The sequence below is a fragment of the Euphorbia lathyris genome, chromosome 2 (assembly GCF_963576675.1).
Source record: "Euphorbia lathyris chromosome 2, ddEupLath1.1, whole genome shotgun sequence".
Classification (NCBI taxonomy): Eukaryota; Viridiplantae; Streptophyta; class Magnoliopsida; order Malpighiales; family Euphorbiaceae; genus Euphorbia; species Euphorbia lathyris.
In genome coordinates, this window is record NC_088911.1 from 5,650,137 (window position 1) to 5,666,818 (window position 16,682).

The 16,682-nt window shown below is 36.9% G+C and overlaps 1 non-coding gene across 1 annotated transcript; it reads left to right on the plus strand.

Moving 5' to 3' along the window:
* Positions 1-2,367: 2,367 nt before the first annotated feature.
* LOC136221354 (small nucleolar RNA R71) lies at positions 2,368-2,474 on the plus strand. Its single transcript, XR_010685123.1, has one exon. It is a non-coding gene; the product is annotated as a small nucleolar RNA R71 (small nucleolar RNA).
* Positions 2,475-16,682: the final 14,208 nt, after the last annotated feature.

The following is a 16,682-nucleotide window of genomic DNA, read 5'->3' on the forward strand; positions in this document are numbered from 1 at the left end:
AGGGTTAGATTCGTTACCGAAAGAGGAAGACATCAAACACCCCCAAATTAATTTGGTAAAAATTCAAACTCCAACCTAATTTTAGGAAATTAAAGTTTAAAACCTTTGCCAACAAAATTTAGGGAGGACCACAAAATTCAACATTAGTCATGTTAGTGCATAAAAATAACAAAACTAAAAAGAAATTTAACACAAATCTAACTAAGGGATAGATAAATTAGGGGTTACCCAATTAGTTTGCTGCAATTGGTGTTTGCAGCGAACACACTGTTCTCTTTGAATCATGGTGGGTCCTGGAAGTGGACGGTCTCAACTACTCCTGGGACCTCATGTGCAAGGTAGGGTTTCAACCTTTGGCCATTAACTTTGAAAGATTCATTTCCTGGTTTAACAATTTCTACAGCCCCATGAAGGAACACCTTGTTCACAATGTAAGGTCCAGACCATCTGCACTTCAATTTTCCAGGGAACGGTCTCAACCTGGAATTATACAAGAGCACTTTCTGCCCTTCATGGAATTCCTTCCCTTGAATCTTTTTATCACGCCACCTTTTGGGGGTGGGTATATCAGGTGGTTCTTTGTGTGAGGGCCCAATTATGTTTGGTGGAAGTGGTGGTTTTGTTGCTGTTTCTAGGGAACAGCCTGTTCCTTCACAGATATTCACTTCTTCCCCCAGCAGTGTTTCCAAAGTGTCTTGGTGATAGTCCTGCAAAACAGACGAGGTGTGGCATGCATCCAAAAAATATCATGTATCATCACTTGAGTTAGTATGCCTCATGACCTCATTCATCCTAAAAATTATTTCTTCACCATTTATCCTTAAAAACAATTGTCCCTTTTCAACATCTATCAAGGCCTTACCCGTAGCTAAAAATGGTCTCCCTAAAATGATGGGCACATGCAAATCCTCATATATGTCCATGATAATAAAGTCTACGGGTAATATGAATTTCCCTATTTTAACTAGCACATCCTCCACAATTCCCCTAGGATAACATACAGATCTATCTGCTAATTGAATCGACATCCTAATAGGTTGAGGTTCTCCCAAGCCTAACTTAGCATAAATAGAATACGGCATGAGATTGATACTAGCTCCAAGGTCACACAATGCATTTTCAATATTCAATTTACCAATGGAGCAAGGGATTGAGAAACTCCCTGGATCTTTGAGCTTTTTAGGAAGCTGCTGCCTGTTCTGCAGTATTGAGGAACAGTCTCGATTCAGTTGGATCATGGAGATGTTCTCAAGCTTTTTTTTGTTGGACAGAATATCCTTCAAGAACTTGGCATACTTTGGCATCTGAGCCAGAGCTTCCACAAATGGAATGTTGATGTGTAACTTTCTCAATGTATCAAGGATTTTGGAGTTTTGCTCTTTCAACTTTTGATTCACAAGCCTTGCTAGATAAGGAACATGTGGTACATAGGGAGGAGGTGGAATATACTTCTCCCCAGGTTCCTCATGAACTTGAACAAGCTCATGTTCTTTAGCAACATGCCTGGTGGCCTCTGGAACAGTTTGTTCCTTAACAGTTTTAGCTTCTTTTGAGGTACCTGCAACATCAACAACTTTTTTAGTTTTAGTAGGGGCAGAGATTTCTTTACCAGACCTCAGCGTGATAGCCATGACATCTCCCTTAGGATTAGGCTCGATATTGCTTGGAATGACACCCTTTCCCTTGGATGAGCATGAATATGCCAATTGATGCATTTGAGTCTCCAGATTCTTAATGGAAGCCTGAGTTTGCTTCATGAACTGCATCACCATGGTTTTCAAATCTGGATCAACCTCTTCTTTAGCCTGAACAGGCTATTTGTACTGTTGCTGAGGTTGTTGTTGGTATTGACCTCTTTGTTCCTGCTGGTACCTAGGTTGTTCTTGCTGATTTTGCTGTTGGGTCCACACAAAGTTGGGGTGATTCCCGAAACCAGAATTATATGTGTTTGAGTACGGATTGGGTGGATTTCTTTGATTGTACCCAACATAATGACATTGTTCTTGGTTGGCTTTGCTCGGTTTAACTCTTGGGCAATTGATATCGAAGTGTGGACCACCACAAAAGTCACATTCATCAGAAAATGAAGGTTCACTATCAATGGAAGACACATTCATCTTGCTGGTCTGCTTAACAAGCTGTTCCACCTGAGTTGTCAGCTTTGACACGACATCAGAATCTGAAATCTTCTTCCCATCACTCCTCACTGAGTGCCAATTGTAACTTGTATTGACCACCCTTTCAAAGAGATCATATAGAGCTTGTGGTTCAAGATCTTCAGGGCTACTATTTGTAATGGACTCAATTTGAATTTTATAGGTATTGGTGACTCCATTGTAGAAATTCTGAACTTGCATCCACATGGGAATGCCATGGTTTGGTACCCTTCTCAAGAGCTCCTTGTAACGTTCCCAAGCCTCGGCTAACGACTCATCTTCTTCTTGCATAAAACGAGAAACCTCATTTCTCAACTTGATAGCTTGCCTTGGTGGGAAATACTTCATCAAAAATGCACTAGCCATCTCTTGCCAAGTAGTTATTGATCCGGGTTGAAGGTTCTTTAACCAAAATCTTGCTTTATCCTTTAGAGAGAAAGAAAACAGCTTTAACCTTATAACATCATCGGCCAACCCCCTATTTGTTCTGAAAATGTTACACATTGCAACAAAATCCTGAATATGAGCATTGGGGTCTTCATTGTGGTATCCACCGAACTGAACAACAGTTTGAAGCATTTGTATCATGGATGGCTTGATTTCGAACAGGTTGTTCCCCTCATTAGGCAGCACAATACATGATGAGTGCCCTTCAGTGGTAGGTCTTGAATAGTCTCTGATTCTCATGACTGGTGGATTATTGTTTTCACCTTCTTCTTCTTGAACATGTTGTTCTGGTACTCTTCCAGCCATTCTTCTTTGCCTCTGCCTTTCTCTTTGTCTTGCTCGTCTAGCTGCTGCCTGGTTCCTTCTACACGTTCTTTCTAACTCAAGATCGATAGGAAAGGCTGTACTATTAAACAAACAGATTAAAAACACCTTGTTTCACATAAATTTTCAAATAAAATTGTTCCTTTCAATCCCCGGCAACGGCGCCAAAAACTTGTTGTCCTCAAAACAGACTCTAGCAAGTGCACTAGATACAAGTAATAAAATGATAAGTAGAGTATCGTCTCCTCAGGGATTGATGACCAAATTTTACTAGAAAAAACCTTGCAGAACAGGGTGTTCGTGGTGTGTGATTTTCTTTAGTTGAGAAATGATTTGATATGGTGAATAGAAATACTAATGATAAAGATTCAGTCTCAGAAAATGTGTTTTTGTTATGATAAAAAGAGAGAACAGGCTAGGCCACAACGGAACAGGTTACTTTCAGCCTCTACACATCCTATTTATTCATGAATGACATAAAGTGAAGTCAAGGTCTCTGTTTTAAAGCTCACTTAAGTCAACTTTCGTGTGTTCTTAAGATTCTAAGATGTACTACAACATTAAGGGCCCTTAATGTTGGTTCTTTCTTGCATTACGAGCGAAACAGCATTTTTGTTTAGAAAACCCTCGATACAATCCCCTAATACTCCTATTTCGGGTCTTGGACGTTTGATAAAAGGTTCCGTGAAGATGGAAGCAGTTTCCTATCATTCATCTAACACTAAGATACATGCATTTAGCAATAGAGTGAAAGCTTTATCAAGCACAACAACATATAGCATCATTCATTCATAAATAAGAAAAATAGAAGACTTACATAACCAGCCCTTGCTGGCCAAGCCCGTTCAGTTGACTACTCACTCATAATGATGAGTGAACAACCACAGAAATTGCAATAACTCCCCATTAATGGAGTTAGGTCTCAAATTAATGAGAACTCTCGTGGAAGATGAAGTTTCAGCTCCCCAAAAAGTTATCTCTCTCATTTTACAGTAATCTATTTAATTAGGAGGAAAGAAACATAAAATATACTAAAAAGTACTAAGAAGTACACTAAAGCAGACTGTTCTGACAGATTATGGCCACTTGAACACTTCAAGGCCCAAATCTTCTTCAGCAATCTAGATCTCCACTGGTCCCACTTCTTTGCTTGGTTGTCTTCCATCTCTTTACACACTATTGCCCTTTGGTCCATAGATTTCCCTTTACTTTTTCTTGCAACGGGCTGTTTGACAGCAGTTTTCATTTTTCTTCACAAAATCTGCAATAAGGGTTATTTAGTCCTAAATTGATAACAATTAACACCACCCATAAGCTCATTTTTAGTGAAATAATAAATGGTTATTAGGGTCAATTATGAACCCATCAGTCTTCCTAACTAAAACTTATTGAACAAAAGAACTACTCAGCTTACTCTGATATCTAAACTTAACCTTCCGCGTAACTTAACTGAGTAAAGAGGAAATGTTCCAAGCGCTGACCTAACTCTGAACACTGACTTTAGACTTACTTAATTAAACCTTGAAATGTTTAAAGTAAAACTAAGTCAGCGGCTCAACCCTTACGGGGGAGTATCTAAGGAAATCTAGGTCAACTATCATGGGGTAGCTCAACACTGAGTTCCTTACTGAATATTTTTGCCAACATCAAAATGGGGGAGTTTGTTGAAATACCTTTCCACATGATTTTGATTTGACAAAATTATTCATATTAATGATAAAAAATATTCTAGCACATTAAATTTAAATGTTTTGATTTATTCACACTAATGTGTTTGTTCAATGTTGAGTTATTTGATTTATAAGACATTAAGTTAAAAGGCCCCGAGGCCCATGAAAGAGAGTCAAGCCCAAGTCAATGGATCATAGCCTCACGGCCCAAGAAGACCAAAATGCAGTCGTACTGAGTAAAACGCAAGCCCAGCTTGGAGAAGGATCGAGAAGCCTTCGTCTAAATAGCTTCAAGATGAAGCTATTGAGTTGAGCGACAAGATAGTCCAGTCAGCAGTTGAGCTGAACAAACGCAGAAAGCTGTCTGGAAGACTTTACTATAAATGTAGAAACATTCTGTTTTGTCTGACGAAAAGCTGTTAAGCACTGCCGAAGACAGAAGATACAAGAATGTTATTGGCCGAGGACGCTGAGCACGTACTGAGTGAAAGCGATAGGAAGCCGTTTCCCTCCAACGGTTATTTCGAAATTCGAAATCACCGGTGCTTCAAGTGTCACTATAAATAGGCCTCTCAAATGCTTCATTCGATGCAGATCTTCAATCAAGTCGAAACGCTGACCAAATTGATATTCGAAGTTCTGTGAGAAAAGCAAAGCAAATCTTACACCAATTCCAATCTTGTGTAAAAGTCTAGAGTGATCTTATTCATCTAAAGTGTCTTAGCAATTGTTGTTTAGGACAAACACTTATCATTTCTAGAAGTATAGAAAGGAGAAGTTGAGTACTCGGTATAGTACTCAGTAGTAGAGATAGGAGTGAGTAGAGGAATAGAGGAAGGCACTCTTGTATACTCAACTTCTATTGTAAAAGGTTTCGTGCTCTACCTTTAAAGAGCTCAGTAGAGGATTCAAAAAGCTCGGAAGGAATTCCGGGGACTGGACGTAGGCGGAGAGGCCGAACCAGGATACGTCTGCTGAGTAACATATTTCTAACCCTTAACTCCTTTATATAAATTGTTTGCTATAAAACTGACTAAGTAATGGACTCACGCTGAGTATAGTGCACTGAGAAGCTGAGTTTAGGAATAGACTCAAGTGCTATCTCCTGACTCAAGAAAAGAAACAGACTTAGTCACTAGTTGACTAAGCCTGTGTCTTAAACTACTCAGCACCGTTGTGTAAATCTTCTCTTAAGGAAAAGAAGTCAGCCTTAACGGACAAAAATTTAGAATAGTTCCTATCCCCCCTTGGAACTAATCTTGTCACGTTGCACGGGACCAACAATCACATCACAGCTGAGTTGGACAGAGCCAACCGAAAGTGGACATGTGTCTGATGAGTCACTACGATGTCTTTTTAGAATGACGAATGTTACCCCTTGGTAGTCATTAGAAATAGAAAAGGTATACGAGTTGCATGAGCACATTTATTTTATCAATACATAATTATCTTCAACCTTCATTCAACCCTTGCTAACTTAAACATCGGAGTGGGCTCGCCTGGCATCGTCCCTTTCTGACTTGTTGTTGTTCTTATCTCAGACCGTGCAGAAAGGATCTAGAAGACTTCTCGGGAACAACAATATCATCACCCATTAGCAATAGATCAAAGCCACGTGTACACACGTGAAATTTAAAAAATATATATCAAAAAAATATATTGTATGAACACGTGTTTTTTTATTTGGTGTAAAACACGAGATAATATTTCTGAACTTTTTAAAAACTTTTTTCATATATGTACTCACGTGTATTTGATCTGTTACTGGTGATCGTTAATATGACACACATGTGGAATCGAGATACCTAGATTATGACTTCATAGAGCATTCATTAATATTGACTCAAAATTGGTCTAACTTTCAACCATTAAGGGTAAATTGGCTCAACTTGTAAACGTTGAGGATAAAATTGAACTATTTTGGATGTTAAGGTTAAAATTGCTGGTGGTTGCAAATGTTGAGAGTATTTTTCACCTTTCTTTTACAATAAACAATCAATAGCGAAGTTAGGAAAACGGGTAAGGAAAGACATCCCTATACTTTTTTTTAACTTGTTATGGGTTTGGGTATTCGACTGGCGGTGTAAACCTGCATCCAATCGGTAAGACTTAAAAAAATTTGAGACTAAATTCAGTTCGATCTAGATTCACAAACATGTATCTATTTTTGGAATATACTTGAAATTTACAAAAATAGAACGGTTACCTCACTCTATTTATATTAAGGAAAAATTACAAAATTGGATCAAATGGGAGACCCATTTACATATTTAACCTATTTACTCAACCTACTCCATATCTGGACTGTTTTTGTGTGACTTTCTCAAAATACCCTCAATATTTACGGCGCGACTGTCTCCCTCTAGTCTAACTTCGCAGATTCTGGCATATGCGAAGCTAATGTTTTGTTTAGTTGATGATTTTAATTAGCATATGCAAAGTCTGGTTGTGTTTTAACAAAATTCGCTAAGCGGTATATAACAAAAAATGCCAACCAACAACGGATTCTAACATTAAAATCATAATGTTATCAAAATTTACAACACGATTGCCACAATAACAACATTAAAATCATAACATTATCAAAATTTACAACAAGATTGTCATAATAAACTCCTAACAAATCTCTTCAAACTGAACATGACGAATCTGGATGGAAATTTCTCTCTTTACAGGAAGTCCAGACTTTTTGGGATGGATGTTTCCCATGGTGCATACCAAGATTGACACAATCTCTCCTAACAAATCATTTTAAAGTGAATGTGCCAATCTTGAGGGAAGTTAATTCCTATACAGGAAGGAAAGTCATCTCCCCTGCAGCCCAGTACGCCCCCTTCTAGAAAGGGATGTTAGGTATTCAACCACCTTCAGAAAAAATTAATCGTGTTAGGCAGAAAAAGGGACGACTTGGCTTCGCAAAATAAGGATTAGCGAAGCATGCGAATGTAAATGTGCAGGGAAGAGGATGATTTTACTTAGCGAATCGATGCTTTCGCGAAGTCTGTGAGGTTTGAAACGTGACGATATACGTCCCATATCAATGCTTTCGCGAAGTCTGCGAGTGAAATCATGAACTTTCCTACTCACATACTTCATGAAATAATCGATTCGTTAAGTAGATCATCACGTTTCAGGCTCTTTCTCATCGCAGATCTTCGTGAAATCATCAACTACGCGAAGTGATTTTATGGAAAAACGTAGAGAAAACAGTAGATACTTACATTTTTCGCGTCTTTCACCCTTAAAAGCGACAATAACAATATGATAAATTGGGAAAAGCGATGGAAATAATGTAGAATAACCATTTCTTTTATGGTAACAAGAAGAAAGAAACCAATGAACAGCAGGAACAGGAAGATGAAGAACCATGACTTCGTTTTCTAGGATTAGAAAGATGAAGAATCAAGAGATGAAGAGAGGAAGAAGATAAATACATTGTGGTGTGGATAAATGGTGCAGATTTCGTGCAATTTAAAGGAAGATTGGAAGATCAAAAGTCTGAGAATCATTAATGGAAGAGCAACCAACCATTCGCGTAACCACCAAGGAGAAGGGGGAAGTGGAAAGGTTAGGAGTATTATGGGAAAGTCACACAAAAACAGTCTAGATATGTAGTAAGTTGAGTACATGGGTTAAATATGCGAATGAGTCTCTTATTTGACCCAATTTTATAATTTTTCCTTATATTAATTACCAAATTTATATATTTAAGTTTAGAGGAAAATATTAAAAAAAACATATGGTTTTATAGATTTTTAAATAGAGGAATGTGATTTTTTTTTTGTGTAAAAATAGCAATGTTGGTTGTTACCAAACTCAAGTTGGGAACAACCAACCACTATAACACATGTGACTTAATATAGTTTGTTACTCTTTTTGGTAACAACCAAAAAATAAACCACAATTTACACTTGCCCACCTAAGGAGGGAGTGAGGTGAGTATCACGCAGTCAATAATTGGAAAGTGAACATCACTTTTGCGTGGATGCCTGTAAAAACATCAACTTTTGCTTTTTTTTTATCAAATTACAATATCAGTCCTCTGTCATTAATTTATATTTTTTTCTTACCCTATAAAATTCTAAAACAACAATGGTTCCTAAGAGCATGTCTAATGGTTTTATATAAGGACTAACTAAAAAGTTAAAAGTTAGTATCTATCAACACCTCTAGTGGTTCTTGAAAAGGACTAATCTACAAAAAGAAAAAATATAAAGTGGGTGTCTAACCACTACATAAGGAAGAAATTGTTGTATCCAAATTTGGTGAGTATCCAAATTTAAATACTGACTTCAAATATATATTGGTGGGTCCTACATGTAAAATAATAATAAAAAAAATCGTATGACATATCAGAACTTTGCTTTTGATATGGACCTGATAGCCATTTGGATTTTTTAAAATTGTATGGCATATCAATATTGTTTCATTTTCTTTATTTGAAAATCTCAACGTAAACTTTTTTTGTGTGCACAATTTGTGTTCTTTGTCTTATTTTATTCCTTTTTTTCAAACTTAAATTATAATAAATATTCTCTAACGGTAAAAAAAAATTAATATGTTAAAATCATTTTTTTTTAACATTTTGTACCAACGGTAATATTTTGAAAAAACAACGGAAATTAAAAAAAAACACTATATATAAGATTGAGTTTGAAATGCTATATCAAAAAATTCAATACTCTCTCATTATATATATACAATTTGTATTAGACCTGGTGTTAGACGAGGTGTCGCGGCCTAATCTCCCGGGCGGACCGGGGGGTGGACAATCTCATGGCGACGTAAGCGGTGATTGGCGCCGAAAGCAACCAATCGTGGAATCAAGCTACTCGGCAGGACCGGAGCTCGGAGATATGGAAGAGTCGCCACCCACGAATGGGAAAATGAACACCGATCCCTTGCGGGAGACCGGTGTGGGTTCGGGAAACTTAGGTACGAGCCGAGAAGGCTAGCTCCTTTCCGGAGAAAGGCTACTAGGCACCTCGACATCGTCCGGTTATGAACCACCGGCCTCCTACTCAGCATGTTAGGCGATAACGGACTAATCGTATACTTCTTTAAGTTTAAAATTCATTTGAAACCTTTTCTTTCTCTTTTTAGAAACCATTTTGAGCATATATTATTGAAAAGCCACTTTAGTAAAGAATCACCCATTTATATCAATTGGATATTCATACAAAGAGAGGGGAGGAAGAAAGAAGTGGTTTATTTACCACGTGATTTACATGTCGTGTTGCGAGTTAATTCTACACTAACTTATTTCCCCAAAACGAATTTATTTACATGGTTCGCACCTTAATCGCCGTTGGAACGATTTAGGTGCGTTTTAAAACCCCGTTTGATGAAGTTCACCCGAATCGCTGTTGGAACGACTCGAGTGCTTGAAAACGTTGAGATAAAAACCTTTAATAAGAAAACGTGGTTAAACATACAAGTCAATTTTGTTTTTATACAAATCCTTTAAGAAAACGATTCAAAACTTCATTATTTACAATGAAAGCGATTTTTAATTACAAGGTTCGCTTAATCCGTCGTTGGAACGGACTAAGGTTTTAAAACGTGGTGTTTTGAGAAACGATTTGAAATGTCAAGAAAGCACAATTTATTTACATTAGGAACCTCTAAAAATCCATTAGTTTAAATAATTAAATTGAAAACTCTTTTTGTGATTTATTTTCCCTTTCTCCCTAATGGATTCTTTACTTGTCATAATTACATCAATAAACATATTAAATCCAAACTCACTCCCAAATAAAGCCCATTTGAAACATGGACCCATAAATGACCAAAAGAATAAAGAAAATAATATATGCATATATATATACATTTTAGTCAAAAGAAAAAAAGAAACATGAAATAAGGGTTAATGAAAAGATACTATATAATACATATATGAAGAATAAGGATGAAAATACTAAATATAATACATTTTTACTTTAAATATGTGAAAATAACAAATAAAACCCCTAAATAAGAAAATATCATTTGTCCCCAAAATAGTTTTATCTAATAATAACTAATATAGCCCAAATAGCCCAAAACTATATATATACATACATAATGTAATTTAAATGTCAAAATAATATCCATTTATCCCCAAAATTTCTACTAATTAATCACTCCCAAAACACCCAAGTAAATATCATTTTAAAATAAAATTCATTACCATTTAAATGAAGGAAAAAGATAAAAAGATAGATATACATATACTTATATTTAAATTAAATCAAAGAATGATATATAAATATCCTAAAACTATATGTACCAACTATCCAAAAATAATTTGAAAATGTTTGTTACATAAATATACATATATATATAAAGGATTAAAGGCTTAAAAGTTGAGAAAGAGGGACCAAAACAATATTTTTTACATTCCAGCAGATTTACCGACGGAAATTCCGTCGGTAAACAGCCTTTAGTGACAGAAAACGGAAAATTACAGCAGCACTCCAATTGTTTCCAGATTTATTCAAAAGCTTTAAATTAAGTCTAATTCAATCGTTTTGGATTTCCGAACTACCAATCGTGGAATCAAGCTGCTCGGCAGGACAGGAGCTTGGAGATATGGAAGAGTCGCCACCCACGAATGGGAAAATGAACACCGATCCCTTGCGGGAGACCGGTGTGGGTTCAGAAAACTTAGGTACGAGCCGAGAAGGCTAGCTCCTTTCCGGAGAAAGGCTACTAGGCACCCCGACATCGCCCGGTTATGAACCACCGGCCTCCTACTCAGCATGTTAGGCGATAACGGACTAATCGCATATTTCTTTAAGTTTAAAATTCATTTGAAACCTTTTCTTTCTCATTTTGGAAACCGTTTTGAGCATATATTATTGAAAAGCCACTTTAGTAAAGAATCACCCATTTACATCAGTTCAATATAAAAGAGAGGGGAGGAATGAAGAAGTGGTTTACTTTACAACGTGATTTACATGTCGTGTTGCGAGTTAGTTCTATACTAACTTATTTCCCTAAAACGAATTTATTTACATGGTTCGCACCTTAATCGCCGTTGGAACGATTTAGGTGCGTTTTAAAACCCCGTTTGATGAAGTTCACCCGAATCGCCGTTGGAACGACTCGAGTGTTTAAAAACGTTAAGATAAAAACCTTTAATAAGAAAACGTGGTTAAGTCATACAAGTCAATTTATTTTGTACAAATCATTTAAGAAAACGATTCAAAACTCTATTATTCACAAAAAAACGATTTTAATTACAATGTTCGCTTAATCCGTCGTTGGAACGGACTAAGGTTTTAAACGTGGCATTTGAGAAACGATTTGAAATATTAAGAAAACTCTATTTATTTACATTAGAAACCTCGAAAAATTCATTAGTTTAAATAATTAAGTTGAAAACTCTTTTTTGTGATTTATTTTCCTCTTTTTCCTTAATGGATTCTCTACTTGTTATAATTACAATAATAAACATATTTGAACCAAAACTCACTCCCAAGTAAAGCCCATTTGAAACATGGACTCCTAAATACCCAAAGAATAAAGAAAATAATGTAGATATACATATATACATTTTAACCAAAAACCATGAAATAAAAGTTAATGAAAAGAGACTATATAATACATATATGAAAATACTAAACATAATACATTTATACTTTAAACATTTGAAAATAGTAAATAAAACTCTTAAATAAGAAAATAACATTTATCCCCAAAATAGTTTTATTTAATAATAATTAATATAGCCCAAATATCCCAAAACTATATGTATACATACCTAATGTAATTTTAAATGTCAAAAATAATATATATTAACCCACTAATATCTACTAATTATCTCCAAAATGCTCAAGTAAGTAACATTTAAAATGAAATCCAATATAACCCAAATGAACAAAAAAAGAAAATATATATATACATATACTTATTTAAAAATAGAATAAAAAAATGATATACAAACATCCTAAATAATTATATATACTAAATGTCTAAAATAATTTGAAAATATATATTACATAACTATACATATATATATAAAGGATTAAAAGCTTAAAAGTTAAGAAAGGTGGACTAAAACAGCATTTTTTACATTCTGGCAGATTTACCGACGGAAAATCCGTCGGTAAACAGCAATTAGTGACAGAAATGGCAAATTACAGCAGCACTCCAATTATTTCCAGATTTATTCAAAAGCTTTAAATTAAATCTAATTCAATCGTTTTGGATTTCCGAACTACCAAATATGGATCATAGTCAATAACGGAAGTTCCTAAAACGACGTTTTTATTTTAAAACGTTATTTGGAAATTCTTTAGATTAAAACTTATAATTACAACGTTTTCAATACCCGAACTACCTTTTTATCGGATCACGGTTCGTATTGGGATATTAAAACGAGGTTTTTTATTTTAAAACAAAACCGAATTTTATTCAATACGAGACGAAAATTAAATAAATACGCCAAGTTAAATAAAAAGTGATAAAATAAATGAAAAATTAAATAAATAAAAACATAACATAAAAAATAAATAGAAGAATGAAATAAATTAAATAAAAATAAAAGAGTCTAGTCCTCGGATAATACCTTAAATTCGGTATCTGACAGTCGAAGCCGATTGATTCCACGAGTCGTGATTTTTTGATTTTTTGTGTTTTTTTAGTAAAAATTCAACTTTGGAAAATTTGGATTTTTTTGGGAAAAAAAATATTTTCTCCAAAAAATTGACTCTCTCTCTCTAAAAATGTTTAGAGTGAGAAAGCTCCAAAAATCCTCCCCCCCCCCCTCCTTTCCAAATGCATGGGGATCCGTGCCCTTTTATAGGGAAACGGATCCTCGGAAACTTGGGCGACGCCCGAGCAAAATCGGGCGTCGCCCAAGGTGGTAGGGCGGCCGCCCAACATTACGTTGGGCGATCGCCCAACAAAGGTTGGGCGGCCGCCCAACAATTGTTGGGCGATCGCCCAACAGCGTTGGGCGAGCGCCCAACGCAAGGTTGGGCGGGCGTGCCCAACCGTCGTTGGGCGCTCGCCCAACATTCGTTGGGAATTCGCCCAACGACCGTTGGGCGTTCGCCCGACGTGATTGAGCGCTCGTCCAACGGCCACCGAGGCGTGCCTCGCGCCGTCGGGCGTGCATGCCCCGTGGCCACCGAGCGCGCGTTCCACGCCGCCGGGCGCCCACACGTCGCGACCGCTGAACGCGCGCTCCGCGCTGCCGGGCGCGCACGCCCAGCGGACGACGAGAGCGCGCACCGCGCCACCGGGCCCGAGCATTGCTCGGACGTCGAGCGCGTGCCACTCGTGGTTGGACGCGTGCGTCCGACGGACACCGGGCGCATGCCCCGTGCCGTCGAGCGGGTGTCCGACCATCGTCGACCGCGCGCCGGATGCCGCTAAGCACCCGCGCCATGCCGCTAAGCATACGAGAGCCACCTTACTGTCAACAGCGACCCGTCGTATATTTTTTATTATTTTCTTTTTCAAAACTTCCGGAATCAATCGCTTCGACCGTCTCGTTTTCAGGTTTTCGTCACAGGTCCTCCGACTCGGTGTCTACAGTTGCCCCTACTTTTCTATTTTGACAGTGATGTGTGTGACAGTAAAAGACACGTAAAGAGTAGGAGGGAACATACCTGACCTTCACGCTGCGCGTTCCGGTGTCGTTCTCTGATTCTTTCCATCCTCGCCTCTGAAGCGGCTGTCGGTGGGTGTTCCTTTCTCGGAATCTAGCGTACGTTGACTATGGGTAAGAATGGCTCAAAAGCAATTTCGGTGCACGACCATGAGTAAGAGGGCTCGAAAGCGATTTCGGCCTACTAATGCGGAAAAATGGCTCAAAAGCAGCTCCGGTCTGCGACCGGGAGTAAAATGGCTCAAAAGCGGCCCTGGTCCACGACCGCGGGCAAGATGGCTCAAAAGCAACTCAGGTCTGCGACCTTGGGTAAGATGGCTCAAAAGCAACTCTGGTATACGACCGAGAGTAAGATGGCTCAAAAGCGACCCTGGTCCACGACCGCGGGTAAAATGGCTCAAAAGCAACTCCGATCAGCGACCGTGAGTAAGATGGCTCAAAAGCAACTCCGGTCTGCGACCGGGAGTAAGATGGCTCAAAAGAGACTCTGGTCCACGACCGCGGGTATTAGACGAGGTGCCGCGGGTATTAGACGAGGTGCCGCGGCCTAATCTCCCGGGCGGACCGGGGGGTGGACAACCTCATGGCGATGTAAGCGGTGATTGGCACCGAAAGCAACCAATCGTGGAATCAAGCTGCTCGGCAGGACCGGAGCTCGGAGATATGGAAGAGTCGCCAGCCACGAATGGGAAAATGAACACCGATCCCTTGCGGGAGACCGGTGTGGGTTCGGGAAACTTAGGTACGAGCCGAGAAGGCTAGCTCCTTTCCGAAGAAAGGCTACTAGGCACCCCGACATCGCCCGGTTATGAACCACCGGCCTCCTACTCAGCATGTTAGGCGATAACGGACTAATCGTATACTTCTTTAAGTTTAAAATTCATTTGAAACCCTTTTCTTTCTCTTTTTAGAAACCGTTTTGAGCATATGATATTGAAAAAGCCACATCAGTAAAGAATCACCCATTTATGTTTATACATACACAGAGAGGGGGAAGAAAGAAGTGATTTATTTACAACCGTATTAAATATTATATCGTGTGTTTATTCTACACTAACTTATTTCCCAAAAACGGATTTATTTACATGGTTCGCACCTTAATCGCCGTTGGAACGATTCAGGTGCGTTTTAAAACCCCGTTTGATGAAGTTTACCCGAATCGCCGTTGGAACGACTCGAGTATTTGAAAACGTTTGAGATAAAAAAAACCTTTTAATGAGAAAACATGGTTAAACATACAAGTCAATTTTATTTTGTACAAATTCTTTAAGAAAATGGTTCAAAACTCTATTATTCGCAAAGAAAACGATTTTAATTACAATGATCCTTTAATCCGCCTTTGGAACGGATTAGGGTTTTAAAACTTGGTATTTTGAAGACGATTTGAAATATTAACAAGAATGACTCCATTTATTTACATTACAAATCTAAAAAAACATTAGTTTAAATAATTCAATTGAAAACTCTCTTTTTGGTGATTTATTTTCCCCACTTACTTTAATGGACTCTTTAACTATTATAATTACAATAAACTAACATTTACACTCAAATGAAGCCCTTTTGAAACATGGACCCTATGAATGGGCCAAAAGAATAAAGAAAATGGTTTTAGACCATATATATATATGTACACATTTAAATCAAAAAGGAAGATAAGAAAATAAGATTTAACCAAAAATCACTATATGTATATGAAGATAATAAACACAATATATCTTATACTTTGAAATGTGAAAATAATAAGTAAATCCTATAACTAAGAAAGTAATACTTATCTAAAAATAATTTAACTCAATAATCACTAAAATAACCCAAATATTCTAAAAAAAACTATACATATATATACATAATTAATATAGTTTAAATATCAAAAATACCATATGCTAATGTCTATTCATTATTTCTCAAAATATCAAGTAACTAATATTTAAATATAACCTAAGTTAATAAAAAAGGGAAATACATATATATATATTTATACTTATATTACAAAATAGAATAAAAAGAAAGGGAAATACATATATATATATTTATACTTATATTACAAAATAGAATAAAAAGAGATATACAAATATTCGTCAATAGATATATATACTAAAGTTCTAAAATAAGTTGAAAAACATGTATTACATAATCATATATATATATATATATACTAAGGATTAAAAGTCTAAAAGTTAAGAAAAAGGGACTGAAATGGCATTTTTTACATTTTGGCAGATTTATCGATGGAAAATCCGTCGGTAAACAGCCTTTAGTGACAGAATTGGCAAATTACAGCAGCACTCCAATATTTTCCAGATTTGTTCAAAAGCCTTAAATTAAATCTAATTCAATCGTTTTGCACTTCCGAACTACCGAAAATGGATCATAGTCGAAAACGGAAGTTCCTAAAACGATGTTTTTATTTTAAAACATTATTTGAAAATTTCTTTTAAATTAAAAAACTTATAATTACAACGTTTTCGATACCCGAACTACCTTTTT